The sequence below is a fragment of the Natator depressus genome, chromosome 2 (genome assembly GCF_965152275.1).
Source record: "Natator depressus isolate rNatDep1 chromosome 2, rNatDep2.hap1, whole genome shotgun sequence".
NCBI classification, from domain to species: domain Eukaryota; kingdom Metazoa; phylum Chordata; order Testudines; family Cheloniidae; genus Natator; species Natator depressus.
This window is the reverse complement of record NC_134235.1, coordinates 210136752-210149362: the sequence shown is the minus strand read 5'-3', so window position 1 is coordinate 210149362 and position 12611 is coordinate 210136752. Positions and strand designations below refer to the sequence as shown.

General features: G+C 42.8%; 1 protein-coding gene across 2 annotated transcripts in view; it reads right to left on the bottom strand.

The window, feature by feature from the left end:
- Nucleotides 1-12611, bottom strand: part of DGKB (diacylglycerol kinase beta) — a 500582-nt gene that overhangs the window by 328991 nt on the left and 158980 nt on the right. The gene's annotated exons all lie outside the window — the stretch shown is intronic.

Sequence of the window (12611 nt, the reverse complement as noted above, 5' to 3'; positions counted from 1 at the left end):
AACAGAGGGAAGAGGATCTTTTCAATTTATGTAGTACATACTGGGCCACCTCACTTTTGTAAACACACTGAGTGTGACAGAGTGTCCAACAGGGAGGACTCAATACTGATAGAGGGTCATGACCTACGACAAAGCATAGGAATATCTTGTGAGAGGGATTTACCACAAGAAAGTACATGTCTTGAAGGTTGAGGGTCATGAAATAGTCTCCCAGATCCAGGCATGGAATAACAGCTGTGAGTATTACCATCTTGAATTTCTGTACCTTGATAAAGGTATTCAGCATCCTGAGATCTTTAATTGGCCCTTGTTTTTGGCAACCAGAAAGTATTGAGTGGGAACTGCTTCCAAGGCTTCTAAGCAGAGGAGGGACAGAACCTCTTGTCTCTTGAGATGGCCTCTGAAAAAGGATGGGGAAGGAGGGTGGGAGGAATGGATGCAGTGAAAATGGATGGAGTAGCCTGATGTTATAATCTCCAAGATTTGACCTCCAAACCCCATCTGTTGGAGGTCATATGCTCCCATGAGATGTGGAAATAGGAGAGACAATCCCCAAAAGGTAGGAGAGGGCAGAGTGGTACAGCACTGGATCTGGATTGCAGTGGTGTTCGTGGCCATCAACCAAGGTATCAAAATCAATACTTTGCAGATGATGGCTGCTGCATCGATCCAGGTGCAGTGGTTGAGAACTTTCCTCTTTTGATTCTGGGTTTCTGGCACCATATTGTAGGTGGGAAACTGGGCTGGGAGAGATCTCTGAGCTTTCTGAGACCAGCTAAATCTCCTCTTATTTGCAGGTGTATATATGTCCAGTGAGTGAAGAGTCACCCTAGAGTCATTCCGAGAATGTAGGGAGTCATCAGTGGATTTGCCAAATAATTTAAGACCACTAAGGGGAGGTCCTTTATAGTGTTCTGGACTTTATGTGGAAATCCTGAAGATTACAGCCATAAGGCTCAGCGCGTGACCACAGCTGTGGAGATTGAGCAGGCTGCTGTGTCAACAGCATTGAGAAAAGCTTGAAAAGTTGTCCTTGCAAGAAGCTGTACCTCTACATCATTCCCTGTGCTCTTCTGGGAGGTGTTCAATAAAGGAATAAAATTTTGAATAGATAATTTGGTAATACTTTAATAGAATTGCCTGGTGATTAGCAATTCTGAATTGCAGGGTGGCAGACAAGTAACTGTTGAAACCATGGAGAAAGTGCTTTGGTCATTATCATATGGGGTAATCTTGGAATGGTGTTGCCTTTTGAGCTCATTTACTGCATCCACAACTAAGAAGCTAAAGGTAGACCGGGAAAATAAAAATTCTGAACCCCTAGCTGGAACATAGTACTTTTTGTCTGCCCTCTTAGCTGTTGGGAGGGCGGTGTCAGGGGTCTGCCAAATTGTCTTGTCAGGTTCTAACAATACTTCATTTACAGGAATGGCTACCTTTGCTGAAGGTGATGTGTGAAGAATGTCCAGCAATTTGTGTTGAGTCTCTTGGATATCTTTTAATGGGATCTGAAGAGTGTCTACCACTCTTTTGATCAAAACCTGAAATTGTTTAAATCATCTACTGTATATGGAGGTGGCATAACAGCTTCATTCGGGGATGATGAAATATTCATCCTTGGCATAGCTTCTTCATCAGCTCTCCATTCTTATTCCTCACAATCACCTTCTGCAGTGGAGACTGATGAGAGGAAATGGAGGGAATCAAACAGTGCTGACCCTTGGATTCCCTGACAGCACTGAGAACCCTGGAGAACTATCGGCAGTAAACAGCCAAGGGTCCCAGTGTGGCCACTGGGGAGGACCATAAGAGAATGGGGGAGGCATCCAGGACTGATTGTAACAATGCGCAGAGCAGGTTGAGCTCACCCTAGCTCTGAAGTGTCCCTCAAAGGAGCAGATTCAGATGAGGGTGGTCTACACAGATAATAATAAGATCACTGAATAGAAATCAGAGTCTGAAGAACTCTCATCTGCATAGTCTAATGGAGGAACAGGGAGATGAGAAGTGATGGTTTGTCTCTCCATATGCCTGGGTACAGGGGAATCAGGCAGATCCATCAGTAGATGAGGTACTAGAGGTCTGAATGAGTTCAGGAAAGGATACTGAGGTACAACCTGAACTCCTGCAGTGCCAGATGCAGTGGTGCCATGTCTGCAGCCTACTAGGCTCCCACAATGAGTTCTATGGTACCAACAAAGGTGTGAGAGGTTCCAACAGTTGCTAGACGGTCAGTCAAGGTGCCAAAGATGCAGTCAATGTAGCTGGAGGTACCAACTTCTTCAATGTGTGGAGTCCCTGGAGTTTTTACCAGTTCAGTCATGTTTCAATGGTACCGATCGCTTTGGTATGGATCGTCGGGTGCTGTGTGATTGAGACAAGCTTGAGGACTTCATTTTAGCATTCTCAGTACTGAGGCAGCTTGAACCATCCATGGAAGCCTTTGAGGAGACTGGGGTCTCCCGTACAGCAGATCTCTTGGAGGTATTCTCTTCTTGAGGAGATTTAGTACTCATCTTGGTGGAAGTCTTTCCCACACCACTTGCAGATCTCTCGGAGGCAGAGAAGGCACTATGGTCACTTGGAAGCCACTGTACTGAGCGGGGAAAAGAGGAGATCCAAGGGAGGACTTGGTCATAAAGTTGAATTGCCCTGTCCCTCCTGAAGCAACTCTTAAAACTAGTGCAGATTTTGCACTTTGAAGACACTTGTGTATTCTGGAGGCAGCAGAGAAAGCATGAGTGGCTGTCACTAACTGGGAAGGACTCCTGGCAAGTGAGCTAACATTTGAAGCCTGGGACTTAAGCATGCTGCCAAAACAAAACAGTGTTCTAACAGTAGAGAAGGGTGGGCGTGGGAGGCAAAAACCTCCATCAATGGAAAAACTAACCACCAAAGAAATAAAATATGAAGTGAATAAAAGATTAAAGACTTAATTATAAAATAAAACAAAACTATAAGAGTAACAAATAAGCAGGTATCTGTGAGCACTATGAATGGCCCTCCGCTAGCCAGGGAACTCGAGAAGGAATCAAGGGGCAGTTCATCTGTCATTTGAGGCATGAGAATAGCTAGGGAGCATGAACGGATCGAATGAGCACAGCTGCTGAAAATCTCTGATAGAAGGCACCTGGGGTGCATGTGCACCTCAAGTGGAGCACCCACAGAGACACTACTCAAAGAAGAAGAAAGCCTCAGGACCATCTACTGTCTTCAGGGCATGCAGGGGAGCTACAGGCTTTAACAACTGCCAGTTCAAGTGCAAAATAAACAGGTATATAATAGACTGGGGAGCACAGGAGGGAGGGAATCTTGCTTCTGTGAGCTTTGCTCCCTCAAAGGCACAACCACAATTCACCACTACACCACCATTTTTAAATAGGTGCAAAGCCAGTATCTGCCAGCCCTCTACTGTCCGCATGGCTTGGAAAGCTACAGATACTTTTTAATGCACAGTACAAATAAAAGTGAGTTGTTGATACAATTTGTATATTTTATTCACAGAGAATGAGCTAAAGTTACTCCTGGTTCTACAACAATTTCTACCACCATAAGCCTTGGCAGAAGGCTCCCAAGAAAGAAAGTCTTCCCGGGACAAGGCTGTAATAGTGGAATGTGTCTGCAAGCTCCTTTGCAAAAGGCTCTGAGGTCTTAGTGCAGGTGAAAGTGGGCAGCACTGACAAGAAACAGTGCATACATTTTTTCCGAATAGTTCCTGGTAAAGTCTCCAGGAAGGAATTGAAGCTACTCCCTCTGGTGGTAAATCTAAGAGATAGCAGTGATAAAAATAGCACCTATCGTCTCTTAGGGTGAACCCACCCCTCTGACAAGAAGACTCATGGGCACTGCATGTGTGAGAGTTAATGAACTTAGCTCTGTATATGGAAATGGTACACAGTCCATCTATGCCTCATTCTTTTAAAAACTCAACTGATTGTTGTGACCTCACAGTCACGAATTGCACATTTAATGTTGATATAAAAAGCACAATTTATCTTAGTTCTAATTAAAGAAAAGGGCAGAATCTTATAAAATCATAAATTGTTGGGTATCATCCACAAGCATTTTTGCATTTCAGTCTAAGAAGGACCACTCACAATACTATGGACCCCAAACAATTCACAACAAATTTGGCAAGATGTATTGTAATGAATTGTGAGAGTTCCAAATCCGGTTTTTGTTCTACATATGTAGGGCTCAAACAACAGACGACAATAACATGTTAGACATCACAATAGGAGGCATTTCACACAAAGAGGATGAACTCAGACTAAAGCACTTGATTTCACATTTAACCAAAAAAGGGTAAAATACTCATATTTTAAATTCTCTGTGGTAATAGCATAATACATTAGATGTATGGGGATATGAGTGAATCTCATTCACAAGGAAGTGTCCTTATAATTCAATTGTAGCTTTGGCATGCTTGGGTTGTATAGTATTTACCTCACTGAGATGATTAATTCTGTATTTTACAGATATTCAGTGTCTGCTTCATGAGTGTAGGTGTAATGGGTTAAGACTAAAAGGGGTAATTTAAAAAAGAAATGTGATTTGTTTCAGATTACTTGTGATACAAATAAATATAGGTTATAAAGTAAGGCTACGATTTAGTCACTGAGGTCGCGGAAGTCACGGAATCAATGACTTCCAGCGACCTCCATGACTTCAGCCTGCAGAGGTTGGAATCTGCTGGGGTTCCCTGACGCCTACGGGGGCAGGGAGATGTGGGGTCCGCCTGCCACCTCTGGTGGCCCAGGGAGCTCCAAGCTGCCACAGGCTTTGGGGGTACCCTGCAGCTTCCGGCTGCCACAGGCAGCAGGAGAACCCCCAAGCTCCCAGCCACTGCGGACCCCCAGAGCTGTGGATGGTGGGGGTACTGCACAGCTCCTGGCCCCTGTGGGTGGTGGGGGGACCCCCAGAGCTTCTGGGGTACCCCACAGCCCCTAGCTGCTGCAGGCAGCAGAGGCCCCGCAGCTCTCAGCTGCTGTGCAGCTGCCCCGCTGCAGGTGGTGTGGGGACCTGCCTATCCCCATTTTGTCACAGATATTTTTAGTAAAAGTCACGGACAAGTCACAGCTTCCGTGAATTTTTCTTTATTGCTCATGACCTGTCCGTGACTTTTACTAAAAATATCTGTGACAAAATCTTAGCTTTAGTTAGAAGGCATTTGTTCCTGTTGAATTTCTCTCTTACTACAGAAAAGCAAAGCAGATTCTTTCTGAGCCGCAACAAAATAGCAGCTGTGGTGCAATTATGACATCTAGTGGCAACCAAGAGGAGAGCAAATGTAAAATATTCAGCTTCAAAATGCCTTGGCTCTTGTATGCAGTGGTGGTGTAGACATGTTGGTCCCAGGGAATTAGAGAGAGAAAGTGCATGAGGTAATATCTTTTATTGGACCAAATTCAGTTGGTGAGAGAGACAAGCTCTTGAGCTTACACAGAGTTGTTCTTCTTCAGGTTTGGGAAACTTAGAGTGCCACAGCTGATTGTTTAGCATAAGTAGTTAACACTTATTTTAAGGGACCACTCAGGGTGAAGTGGCCCATCACACAGGGAGAAAAGGATGGGTGGGAGTGGAAGCAGCTGGAGTGTGGGGGGTTGGTTAGTGGGTTGCAGATTGCTATAATAAGCCATAAAACCAGTATCTCTATTCAGGCCATGATTTTTTAGTGTCTAGCAGAGTTATACATTTATGCTTCCAGGCTCATCTTTTGAAAGTGCTGTGCAGGTTTCCTTTGAGAATGAGGACTGATCGGTCAGTTATAGAGTGATCACTTTGTGAAAAGTGTTCACCCATAGGTGACGGGTTGTTTGTCTTTTATCATTTTCCTGTGAGTTCATTAGAGAACATAGCGGTTGTCCAGTTTCACCCACATAGTTGTTATTGGGGCATTTAGTGCACTGGATGAGGTACACCACATGTTGTGATAGGCAAGTGTAGGAACCATGGATCTTGAAAGGTGTGTTGTGAAGGGGTGTTGATCATTGTAGCAGTGGAGATATGTTTGCATCTGCTGATTTGGCAGGGTCTGGTCCCACTTTGAGTTGGTGTGCTGGTCTGTGGGGAGGTTGCCCCAGATGATGAGTTTGGAGAGGCTGGGGGTTGTTTGAAGGCCAGAAGAGAGGGGTCAGCTGTGTTGCTGTAGCTGTGTCAACTCCAGGATATTAGACAGACAAGGTGGGTAAGGTCATATCTATTATTGGATCAACTTCTGTTGGTGAGAGAGGCTAGCTAGAAGAGCTCTGTGTAGCTCAAAAGCTTATGTCTCACCAACAAAAGTTGGTTAAATTAAAATATATTTCCTCACCCACTTTGTAACTCAGCTTTTGAAAGTAAATCTAGTGCTTGTGAAAGTTGTTAGCCTATTGGCCTTCCTTTTGTGGGTCCATCCAGAGAAATGACAGAAACCCCCTGCCCACAAAAGAAAAGGCACCAAACACAAATGGGTGTAAACTGACTGAGTGACAAATCAAAAGTGATGTCATAGGGATGTGAAAAACGTGCTAGTATGGGACAACAAGCAGAATATTCCAGACAATGCCCACTGCTCCACTCAGAGTTCCAAGGAGTAACTGGACACCATGCAATGGAATCCTGCCCAGATGTCTGAACAAATGAGGGCAAGGATAATTGTCTCAAAATTACACAGAATCTCCCTGTGACTGACCTTCCTTATTATAGAATTATATATGGCAAATGGGAACACAAGAAAGTGGTTAATGAGGAGGTACCTGATCTCGGTGGGGTCTTGGATGGGTCAGACAGGTGGGGCGGAAGATGGGGAGAAATACAGCCCAAAACTCAGAAGGGAGTACTGGAGGAGAAGAATAGGGGCTTCAGCCTGGACTTAGGAAGTAAGTGTGTGTTACAGGGTCCTACTCTCACTGCAGAAAGAGTAGGTATCAGGGTACTCTTGTTCTGTGAAGGAATCACCAACTAACTGCCCAGCAGGTTGCAGAACAAGGCTGGAGTGGAGGCACGCCCACAGGGGAATCTTGCTCTCCATGAGAGACTGTCAGGGCCCAAGATAGAGGCCCTGATCTTGGCACAGCAATGGCCCACCCCTCAGTCACAGGCGAGAAGCCACAAAGCAAGCAGCATCAAATGATCAGGACACATGAAATACAAAAGTGTAGGGCTGGTAGTGGGATTAAATGGTTAACAACATTGTGCAAGTGGAGGATACTAATCAGAGAACCTCAGATACACCCACTGCTCTGAGAAAAGATCACAGAATCAGTGGATATAGCTCAGTGGAACTCTGCTCAGATATGGAAATGGAGGCATGAAAGAAAAATGGCCCTACAGACCCAGAAAGTCTCCCTAGACTTGAGCTTCTAGATGGAAAACTTGGCTAAGGCCAGGAAGAAGTTCTAGAGACACAGTCCACTCTATGCTATCCTGAGGGTGATGAAGCTACAGTGTCTGGACCTGTGAATTTAGCAATGTGTGGCCCATCTAAAGTAACTCTTATGTAAGGGACTTCCACCACTCCCCTTTGGAGCCTACTCCAAATCCTAACTGATCTTAGTTGTTAGGAAGCTGAAAATCACTGGCAGAGCTAAGAACAGAACCCATGGCCGATGACTACATTCCCGACCTTTGATTTCTTATAGCTTTTCATACACTATCAAATCAACGTAAGAAGAGTCTTGTGGCTAAATATTAAGTGTAGACCAGGGTCAGGTCTACAATATAACTACCTCATTCAGGGGTGTGATAAATCCAGAGCTGAGTAATGCCGTTATCCTGACCTAAGCCATGGTGTAGACATTTCTACATCGACATGAGGGCTTCTCCCATTGACAGAGTTACCGCCCTTGAAGAGGTGAATTAATTATGGCAATGGGAGAAGCTCTCCCATCGGCATAGTAGCATCTTCACTGAAATGATACAGTGGCGCTGCTACAGCATTTTAAGTTGAAGTTTAAACCTGCCCGAGGCACCAGGAGATCTGGATTCTTTAAACAGCCCTGCAACAGACTTCCTTTTGACCTTGGACAAATCATTTAAACTGTCTGTGCTTCAGAATCCCTATTTGTAAGAAAGGGATGAACATGCTTTGCTACCTCATGGTGCTGTTTTCAGGCTTAATTTATTAGTGTTTTTAAAGCACTTTGAAATCCTTTGAAATGGAAAGCACTATATAAAATAGGTGCAAAATATCATATTGTGGTAGTAGCAGCAACCATTAGAATTAAGGCTATATTAAGGTTTCCATTCTAACTCCCTTTTTTCTAATCACTCAAAACATCCTGAATTTTCATTTAGTCAGAACCAGAGCTACTTTACTATAACATCTCCAAGGGAAGCAATTTAAGCAAATGTTATTGAATAATTATTATTGGTGTTTAATGGGAACAGTTTTAGTAGATATGATGCTTGATGGATGCATTCAGCCAGTGCTAAAGGGTTAACTGGTGATTAACCAGATATAATATTCTTAGATCTGGCCTTTTAATACATAAATTACAAAACAATATTTGTACTACACAACATTCAGATCTTGCTTTAGATTTTCAAAGCATTGTATAAAACAAGAGATAATTAATTAGCAATTAAAATTTAATTGCATTGTGTTATAATTGTTTGTTCAGCATGCTGATTGCCTTGGCAAGAGGCGTCATACAAATACAATTACTGGTCTCCATTTTGCAGCTGCTCCACAGGAAAAACTCCCATTTATTTCAATGAAAGTTTTGCCTGCAGTGCAGCTGCAGAATCAGGCACTAAGAAAAAAGAACAAAGGGATAAAGCAAATAAAGGGGAAAAACAGAGAGAAGATCATTTTTTAATTCTTGCAATTTATGTAATATAGTTCCTTGTCTCATTTTAACTATTTTCAGATGGCTATTCCCTTAAGTGGGACAGCTATATAGTCAGTAAGGAAGACTAATTAAAGGATTGTTAGTGATTTAATATCTTAAATCGTTTTTATGTTAGCAATTCAGTTTTCTTTTAAGGGATACACACATTATAGGTGTAACACAGAGGTGATAAAGGTATCAGGGCAGATCCTCAGTGGATATAAATTGTCATAGTTCCATTGAAGTCAATAGAACTGTGACCAAATACACCAGCTGAGGATCTGTCTCACTGATTGATATATGAATGTTTTATACAAAATGAGAAAGAATATCTCAGCAAAGAGATAAAACCCCTGAAGACAGTCAAAAATGAACCAAGCAACTCCACAACCCCACCCCTATTTGTCCCAATATCAAGCAATTAAAACACTGTAGGAGCTTATTGAAGGATGAGGGGGAAAGGTTAAGAACTGACTCAATCATGGTCTAAATATATCTACAAAGGAAGACTATATCTGGCAGAAGAGGACTTATTAACCTCGCAGGAAAAGATATAACTAAATCCAGTGGTTGGAAGTTGAAGGTACACACATTCATAGTGGGAATAAGGCACGTATTTTTTAACACTGAGAGTAATTAATCATTGGAACAACTTACTAAGGGATCAGGTGGATTCTCATTCACTTGTAATCTTTAAATCAAAACTGGATGTCTCTCTAAAAGATATGGACTAGTTCAACCACACATTATTGACCATGGTGGAGGAATTACAGGATGAAATGGTGTCTTTGTTATGATGATCACAATGGTCCTTTCTGGCCTTAAAATCAACGAATTAAGACAATCAATACACCATTTTCTTTCAGAACACGGGAGGCCTGGCCCAGAACCAGCCGCAGCCAGGACCCCTTCCCCCCTCTCCCCCCCAGCTGAGCCCAATCTCCCTGCACCTGGACACCCCTCCTCCCTGCCGATCCTACCGCCTGCATCAGGACCTCTACCCCTGTACCCAGACCCCTCCTGCTGAACCCCAACCCCAACCACCTTCACCTGGACCCCTCAGCAGAATCCCATTCCCCCTCCACCCAGAACCCCCCAACAACCCCTCCTGTGCATCCAGATTCCCCCCTACACCTGGACCCCCTCACTGAGCCGCCCGTACCCAGATTGCCCCACACACAACCCTCTCAACCCAGACGTGGATCGCCACACACACTAAGACCCTCCACACTTGGATCCTGCCAAGCTGAGTCTGCCTATCCACACCTGGTGCACCTGGCACAGAGGGACAGGACCCTGGGATGTTTCTGGTGCAGGTTCAGCCCTTGTGCTGTGTCAGGGTTGAGTGCAGCCTTACTGCCAAGTCCATGTCCCGTGAGTAAGAGGGCTGCAGGGTGATCTCCCACCTCCATTACAGCCAGTGTCCTGTGCTCCCCACTGCCATGCTGGAGCCTCCACATTTATTTATTGACAAGTATAATGTGCAGAATTTTAAAATATTGTGCACAGATTCAGAATTTTTATTTTTTTGGCACAGAACTCCCTCAGGAGTATTATGTAGTGTCACGATTATGCAGCGTCTTTATCAAATAGAAATATTTCTCATACCATTCCCACAATTTGTCATCTATCATTCCATCATCTATCTTATGTTCTCTTCGTAAATTATTCCGGAGGACAGAGACAAAAGAGTTTCATATTACTTTACTTTCAGTATCCAAAAATATATCTAGATTTGACCATTCAACATATACACAAATTGTAAACCTAACAGTAAAGGCAAAATAACTTTTTGCTGGTTCAATGGAAAATGTGAAATGTTGACTTTCCTCTAGAAACTGCTGTATGATTCCATTGGACCAAAAGGCCTCTAAAAAAAAAAAAAAAAAGAAGAAGAAGAAAAAAAATGGAGGGGGGGGGCAATGTTAGAGCCTTTCACCATTCCTGTGGTAATGTTACACTACTTTTCCTGGTAGACTAATGATGCAGCTTGTGTAGTCCCCTGAGTTGGTGGCCTAATCATTCACGAACAATAATATAGCGTAAAGCACTACAGTTCCCATTAGCCACCTATACTAGTCCTCAAGAAATAAAACATTATGGAGACCCCTCAATATTGTTTTGTTAAGTAATCAAAAATAAACTTCACATGAGTTATATAAGCATTTGTTCAGAACTGTGTATTTTAATTTCTCCCACATAAATCCAAATATTCCTGGATAGACAAAGCGCTGATGCACAGCCACACCGATAAGTACTTCAGAATGCTAGGGAATTTTGATTGTTGGATTGGCTCAGGAAAATATTCATTATCAATTTTTTTCCTTAAAAGAAATATTTTAAAATAAGTTATGAAAGTCTAGAAGTCATTTGGTTTAATATAATTTAGTATATTCCAGGCCTATGTTCAGTATGTGCACCACTGGAATATTTCAGCTTCTGCCTTCAACATACTCATGAAAAAATGTTATAGAGAAGGATTTACATTAATCTATAGATGGAATTAGGCAGATTCAAATTCTAAAAAAGTGAAGTTTACCCACTGAAAACTATAGTTTCTTACTACCCCCCAAAGTAGCCATTCCATATCGCAATAAGAACTAGGGAAAAGCAGCATATAGACTTTCTATATCCATTATATGAGAGGCAGCATTCCGAACTGTTCAGTTCAGCTAAACAAGAGCTCCCAGTCTGACACTGTGACCAAAAGGGATAACACAATCCTCGGATGCATAAGCAAGGGAATCTTGAGTAGGAGTAGAGAGGTTATTTTACATCTGTATTTGGTACTGATGTGACCTCTCCTGGAATACTGTGTCCAGTTCAGGTGTCCATAATTCAAGAAGGATGTTGAAAAATTGGAGAGGGCTCTGAGAAGAGCCATGAGAATGATTACAGTATTAAGAAAGTATAATAGTGATAGACTCAAGGAGCTCAATCTATCCACCTAACCATAGGGTATGTCTACACTGCAAAAAAACACCTACAGCAGTGAGTCTCAGAATCCAGGTCTACACACTGGGGCTCACACTATGGTGCTAAACACAGCAGCCTAGACATTCTCACTCAGGCTAGAGCTCTGGATCTGAAACCCAGCAAGAGGGGTGGGTCTCAGAACCCAAGCTTCAGCCTAAGCAGGAACATCTGCACTGCTATTTTTAACACTGTAGCACAAGACCTGCAAGCCAAAGTCTACAGACCTGAGCTCTGAGACTCACTGCCGGAGGTGTTTTAGTTTTTTGTTGGTTCCCCCCACCCAGCATAAAGATACCCAGAGAGAAGCTTAAAGGATGACTTGATTACAGTCTTTAAGTACCTACTTGGGGAACAAATATTTAATAAATGGGCTCTTCAAGCTAGCAGAGGAAGGTATAATACAATCTAATGGCTGGAAGTCAAAGCTAAACATATTCAGACTGGAAATCAAAGGTAAATTTTTAACAGTGAGGGTTATTAACCACTGAAACAATTTGCCAATGATCGTGGTGGATGCTTCATTACTAACAACTTTTAAATCAAGACTGGATGTTTTTCTAAAACATCTGCTCTAGGATCTGTTTGGGGGAAGCTGTATGGGAGGTCAGACTAGATGGATACAATGGTCCCTTCTGGACTTGGAATCTATGAATCTATCTAACTACGAATCTAGGAATATGAGTCAGGAAAAAGGGCAACCCATTTCTGACAGTGATGTCTTCTGTGGTATTGGGCAAGTAACAATCTTTTTGTGCCTCAGTTCCACATATGTAAAAAGAAGAAAATAATATTTACCAAGGAATACTTTCTTCACAGGCTTAA